We start from the raw sequence: 6,739 nt of genomic DNA, 5'->3' as shown, positions 1-6,739 counted from the left end.
ATGTGACACATAAGTTCTTAACCTTTTATGGCGCCTGTCTGACAAGTCTAGGGAAGTTTGTTTTATGCGCCCGTTTGCTCTGAGTTTTCCCCAAACTCCAAGTGGATAGAAGAGCCTTGGGCTTCTCTGCTGAATCTCCCAGGGTGGAATGGAATTAACATGGCGCTCAGCAAGCCGTAGGCCCATGTCTATGTCCACTGGCAGCATTGACAGGCTTTCTCTATCTTCGCAGCCTATCTGGAGGGTCCTGAAACCCTAGCTCCTTGTTTTTAGGGCCTCCACGTGCATCCATGGGCCAGTATGTATTCTGCTGCCCCAACCTGAATGGGTAATCTGCAAATATGTGGAAAGAGCCCTGGCTTGGAGAACAGGACGCTAGGATGACAAGGTAGCCAGATGTTTAAGGCTGGATGCAGCCATTTAATGTTTCTGGTTCTGTAAATGGCAGTGTCCGTGACCACCCTCATAATGCTCCTGTGGAGGGCAAATGCATCCACAGCCATGAATCTGCATCTGTGGACAAACAGGTGTGGTCTATATGAAACACTGGTGCCTGGGCTCTGTTCTGTGAGCTGCACACCCCACATGTGTGCATCCTACCTTCAGAGTTTTGAGTCATACTGCAATCAGCATGACTGAGACTTCAGAATGCTTTCAAGGCATTTCTGAGTGCAGATACAATCTGAGGAGCCAGGATGGGAAGAGTCAAGTGCTGGACCCTGCACTGTCTCCACCTCATACCCTCCTCCCCACTCTGCCTCACTCCCTTGCTATAAAAAGGCCAACACCTCAGAACAGAAGCGTCTGGGGCTTTTTCAGAGCCTGGGGCCAAACAAAGTCATCAGAAACCATGGTAGTCTTCAAATTCTTACATAGCAAATGTGTAGTCTGATTGCACTGTGCTTTGTTTTCACCGAAGCCTCACCTTCTTGATGGCTGCCTCATGGGAAGTTAAAAACAATGTATTCCTAGTTAAATAAACCAATACCGAAGGCTACAATATTTCAGATATTCTGAAAAAAAAAAGACGTAAAATAAGTCATAGTTTTGGAGAACCAGATAATTCCAAAGCAAATGTCCTGGAGACTTATTTCTCTGAGTCTTGGTGTTGGAGCCTATTGTGCCCAGACAGAGGAAAAGCCTGGCTTGAATTCAAATATGAAGAATATAGGCATTTAGGCGATGACCCTTTGCTGTTATCCTGGAAATAGTCATTTTACATCCACTATGTACAAACATTGTATGAAGCACTCATACAAAGGCCCAGAAGTCTCGAGAAGACTAGGGAAGCATCTCGCCCAGGAGTGTTCTGTGGTCTGTGATGGATTCTTCAAATTTAGGCAGCTTTCACATCACCAATGCTAGCTTCAAATCAGTCCCTGATCAAAGAGTAACGGTCAGCTGATCCATTAACTGTGGGCTCTCGGAGGGATGAGACTAGGTCATCACGTGTTGTTTCTCTCCAGCTCTAGTCGGCGCCTACCCCTGCAGGCATCGGGGTGAGGCTGCAGCACTGAGAGCAGCTGTCAGCCCACCTTGGTGGTCAGCATCCACCTGTGTAAGTTCCCCTTGCCTGCCTGTCCCCACCTGGCAGAGGAATAATGGGTTTACGGGGAGCTGGTGTCAGTGATGGGGAACTGTCACACAGTAGGTCAGCAGTTCACTGTGAGAGTGTGCGTTCTTGTTAGGAATAGAATCACGCAGCACTGCTTCTGGAGAGCCTGGCGATGTCGTGATGCAGCCAGGAACAACAGCATAGGCACCATCGGATCCTATAGCTAAAAGAAGAAAGAGAAGTATGTGTGTATGCGGGGGGAGGGGGTGTTCAAGTGAATTTTCTCCCCATTTCGATAAAATAATATGCTCTGAGCCCAAGACCTTTTCCCTCCTGTATGCTGCCCAAAACTCATTTCTCCAGCTGTGATCTAAGCCACCATAAATCCTGTCGGGGTCAGAATGGCTGACACAATTTTAACTATGAGAGAGCACAGAGTAAATGGTGTCATTATTATCCCCAAGAGCTGTGTACTGCCTTTTCTAGGGGACAACATAAAAAGTCATATTTTTTGGTCTGAACATATACAATATTCAAGGAATGTACACAAATATACAATTTGTGAGGGACAGGTTCAGGAACTCAAAAGCACAAAAATTGTCACCAGAGGAGTAAACAGAGTTAAAAGTGAATACTCTGTGTCTGTTTTAATCTCCTGGCTGTCATTCTACCTCAAGTCTAGAGACACTATTTCTAAATGAAGCGTACTCTATCCGAAGCCCCACTCTTCTTGGTCCTCTCTGTTCTTTGTGTCCCTGGGATTAGCTTCCTAGAGCTAATGAAGGCAAAGGTGAAGGGTACAATCTATGACAAGACAACCACAAGCCCAGGGTCCCTTGGTCCCTCTAGGCTCAGTAATTCACTGGAGTGGTTCGCAGAACTGAAGAACTGCTATACTGAAAATTACAGTTTAATCCGAAAGGACTCAAGTGAGGGCCAGGACAATTAGAAGACACACAGGGCAGGGTTTGAGAGAACTGCCGCTTCTGTGCCATCTTCTGAGGAAGTACCACCCCTTCCCAGCACATTAATGAATTCGGTGCCAACAATGCTGCTGTATTATTGTTCAAGAGCCTCCCCTGGGGTTTGGTTATGTAGGCTGGATGTTCAAACTAAGCCAGCTGCCCCCCTCTTTCCTGCTGAAAGCTGAACCATATCAGGTGACTTGGTACTGGTCTCTCACCTCAGCATGGTGGAATTATCTCTAGTTCCTCAGGAATCACCCCATTATCAGGTGCCTGTCCCAAGGCTGACCCTGAATGGCAAAGATGCTCTCACACTCGGGGTTATTCCAAAGGCTGGTTTAGCAGCTCTATCTCTAAAACCCAGGGCAAAGGTATTCAAATCCAGTTGGCATCAGTAGGGGATCAGTTACGGGCTCTCCCTACTCATGGATAACAAAAGTCTGTTGACATTTGAATCCTTTATCTAAAATGGCACAGTGTTGTCTATCACCTGTTCAAGCCTCCTGTCCATAAATTACACTATAATACAAATGCTATGCTGTGTTCTCTAAGAAAGCCTGTCAAAGCACATACATGTACAGTTTAGATGATTTTATGAATATTTTTTGATCCATAGCTATGTACCTATAGATGTAGAATCCAGTTGTGGGGTTGGGGGCAGCCATCTTTCATTTTATAGCAGGGGGAAAGCTCTGGACTCGCTCTTGCTGATCCCGACAGTCTAGACTCAGTACTGTTGGCCTACTGTCAACCTCTCCGAGACAAGGTCTTGCTAACTTCTCAGTTTCAGTCTTCTTCACTACTATGGCTGGCCAACTTTGTTTTCAACTGCTCCCCATGATGGACTCTACTACCTGCCCACATGATCCTTGTGGGCCTTTGCAGACAAGTAAGTCATAGGACTCTGGGGATGACCTGAGAAGAAGCCCAGGTAAGACCAGACAGACAGAGCCCATCCAGAATCCAGGAGTGAGCAGAGTCAGAGGTGCTGCCCAGGAGCCTCAAGAGGGATGAAGACACGGCCTATGGCTATGAAAACCCAAGGAAAAAGAATTTTCAGTATGGCTTACAATATGTCCTTAGAGCAGGAACCTCACTGGTGGCGGGCTGAGGGTCATTTAAGCAGAGAAAGAATGGAAACTGGGAAACTGGTGTAGATGTGCAGCTGAGGGGAGCTAAGAACCAGAGAGGCTTCAGAGAGAAGACAGAAGCTATAGCACAGCCAAGTTCTGTCAGGAAGAATCTGAGAGAGAAAAAATGAAGCTCATAAAAAAAGAGAGAGATAATTGAGAAGAGGAGGCTGGGTAAGAGACAGCAATAGGGAGGGAAGTGGGGGACAGGAATCGATCAAGCAAGCTTCTAAAGGAACTGCGAAGGGAAACTCCAGAGGACAAGTGGAGGAATGGATGAACAGGGCAGAGCTGGCACTTGGGTAAGATGAGTGAAAGGGAAGAAGACGCATGGAGACACAGAGACCATTTGTTAAGTTTTATAGCCATGAGTTAAGGGGAGAGGGTATCCCACTCTTGGCTTCTATGTCCTCTGCAAAGAAGGAAACTACTGCAAATGCTTACTAGTGAGAGCCAGGCATGCAAGGGGAGGAGAGAAAAGGCTGAGAAAGCTGGTCTAGAGAACAGGAGAAGGAGGCTGCCCAAGGAAACCCACAAGGAAACGATGGACTGGTGGAGTCTGGGAGCCCACAGGCTCTAGGGAAAGCCATGCGGGTCAGGTGGTCTCCTTCAGGACATACCCGCTTGACCTCACTTTCCCAAAAACTAATTGCATCCGACTCCTAGGACCTAGGACCACAGAAGCAAGGCTTTTCCTAGAAGAACAGGCAGAGTTTCATTCTCTCCCCAAGCACCCAGGCACCTTTGCACATTGTCAGCAACACCCATTTAGAAGAACGCTTCGTCAGATCAGAAGTGAAGGCAAAACGAGATAGTTTTTTTCAGAAGAGTAATGAATCTAACAGGGTGATTTTCCTTTTTCTTTAAATACTTCTAAGCTCACGAGGGAGAAGTGCTGCGCACATTATCTGTCAGACTAAAGCGCCGTCTCGCCTGTGAGTCCCATTGACTAAGATTGCCCTCGGAGCTGTAGATTTTTTTTTCTTTCCTGAAGCACAGTTAGCGGGGATAGTTTTTCTGTAAATGGCCCCATTTCATTTGCATTTTTAGCTTTCGCAGCAGAGTTGAAGCCTTAGAAATGGTTCGGAGAAGGAGGCTGTGATACCTCCAGCCTTGGAGCTGCCTGCCTGAAGCTTAGGAAATTGGGTGTCAGCTTCTCTCAGAGTAGAGAGATATTACTTCATATTTGTGCATGCTCTGGTCTCTTGATGGCCTCATTTAGCCGCGAGCACTCTCCTGCAACGATCCTTCTCCCCAATAAAATTAAATATCATCTCCCTCTCTCTCTCTTTTTTTTAATAAGACATTTTCTTGTTTAGACTGAAGAGAGACAAGGTCAGAAATTGAGTTTTCTGCTTCCTCTCACTGTTGTCTTTTGACAAGGAGAGAATAGAAAAATGGCAAAGGAAGTTCACACCAAATCCAGACGAAAAAAAGGATGAAGCTGGAGCAGCCCAGGGCTCTCTCCACACCACGACTCGATTCCGGCTCTCTGTCCTTGTGGGCATTTCATCCTATAGCTGGGAATCTGAATTGGAAGCCATATTGGGGTCGCAAATCCTTCTGAATTTGAGATGGTTTATAAAGCTGTAGAAGGAGCTAATGGCACGATGTCCGTCTTTCCATATTGATTCTCAAGTTTGCCTACATCCCCCAATAACCACAGTCAGGGGCTAATGCCTGCAGTCGCTTCCAATGCCTGTCCTCCCAGTCTCAGAGCGAGGATCTCCAAAATAAGAATGACAGCAAGACTCCGTTTTAGTGGTTTCACGGTTTGACCGAAAGATGCTGTATCCGTGGATAAGGTGGAAGAGCCACGTCTTGACTGGAGGCACGTCTAATTTAACACACAGCAGCCTGTACTCTACAGTAAGCTCTGTGCCCAAGCTGCTTTCACAGGATCGGGAGCAAAATTTACCCGCAGATGCCTCTTTGAAGTCCACTTAGCACCATGTTCGCAGAAATGAGTGAGATAGCCTCAGCTATCTGATGGGGCAGGAACCCAGCAGGGAGAGAATCCCAGGCAAGTTTGGCAGGCATCTCTCTCCCTGGTTGTCGCAGACCCCTATGGCCGTTAAGGAGGTTTACTAGAGGGATGGGGGATGGGTCTCAGTTTACCATGCACGTGGGCTTCCTGCTGCTGAGAGTCTGTGGTTTGGGCACGTTGCAGAGAGAGATGTAGAGTTCTGTCTGGCTCTGTTCCCTGTGACTCTGTGTAACCGTGACAGCTGGGTCCTCCCACAGTGTTCTAGCAGGGTCCCTACCAACATGTCTTGCATGTCCTATCCCGAATTAGTGACTCCACTCAGCCACCAGAATGTGATGAGCTGAGCTTCTGCGCTTGCCTTGTTTAAACAAGGTGCCCTGAACTCCAAACTGACCCAAAATACACATAGTTAAGAATGACCTTGAAAACCCCTGATCCTCCTGCCTTCACCACCCAAGTTCTGGGATTTCAGATGTTTTCCACATGATAGGTTAATGTAGCTCTGAGATTAGAGCCCAAGGCTTGTGTGTGCTGAGAGTACCTTCATCTTAGTTATGCTTCACCTCTCACAATTATTTTCCCTGGTGATTTCTTGTTATACTTCCTGTTCTGAGCCTCTGCTCCCAGGCCAGGTCCTGCCAGAACTCTTACGTCGAGCCTCAAGAACTTCCTCCTCATCAAATTCCTTCATAACCTTGGATTCTTCACCTTTTCATCTGAACCTGGATCTCAAGACTTATTGGCTGCCCTACCACTTTCCCCGCAGTCTTCCAAAGGGAGACTGTCTCTTACCCCTCAGAATCACAGGGATGCTGACAAGATCCCAGGAGCCTTACCACAATCCTGATCCCTTTAAGCTGAGGTGAGATGCCCACAAGGGACGAGAGGCAGGATGGGGTGTGGTATGAAGTGAACCCCAGGTTGTTCCATCTTCACCCTCCCTGAGCACAGACCCCTAGACAGTCTTACAAAATCTCACTTTGAAATGATAGATAGTAATCTCTCTTATGACACGTAATAAAACCAGGCTACTGTTCTGGTGTGGTCCTCAGGCCCATGACTAGTAATCGCTACACCCTCTGTTCCCCGTTACCATCCAACA

The 6,739-nt window shown here is 47.2% G+C and overlaps 1 long non-coding RNA gene across 1 annotated transcript; it reads right to left on the bottom strand.

Annotated features, from left to right (window-relative positions):
- Nucleotides 1–395: 395 nt before the first annotated feature.
- LOC120096361 (uncharacterized) lies at nucleotides 396–5,752 on the bottom strand. Its single transcript, XR_015635822.1, has 2 exons — nucleotides 3,145–5,752; nucleotides 396–1,778 (listed from the first exon to the last, which is right to left on the bottom strand). It is a non-coding gene; the product is annotated as an uncharacterized LOC120096361 (long non-coding RNA).
- Between the last annotated feature and the right edge of the window lie 987 nt (nucleotides 5,753–6,739).

The sequence above is a fragment of the Rattus norvegicus genome, chromosome 13, assembly GCF_021556685.1.
Source record: "Rattus norvegicus strain SHRSP/BbbUtx chromosome 13, alternate assembly SHRSP_T2T, whole genome shotgun sequence".
NCBI classification, from domain to species: Eukaryota; Metazoa; Chordata; class Mammalia; order Rodentia; family Muridae; genus Rattus; species Rattus norvegicus.
Note: the sequence above shows the minus strand (reverse complement) of the source record. Positions and strands in the feature narration are given on the sequence as shown.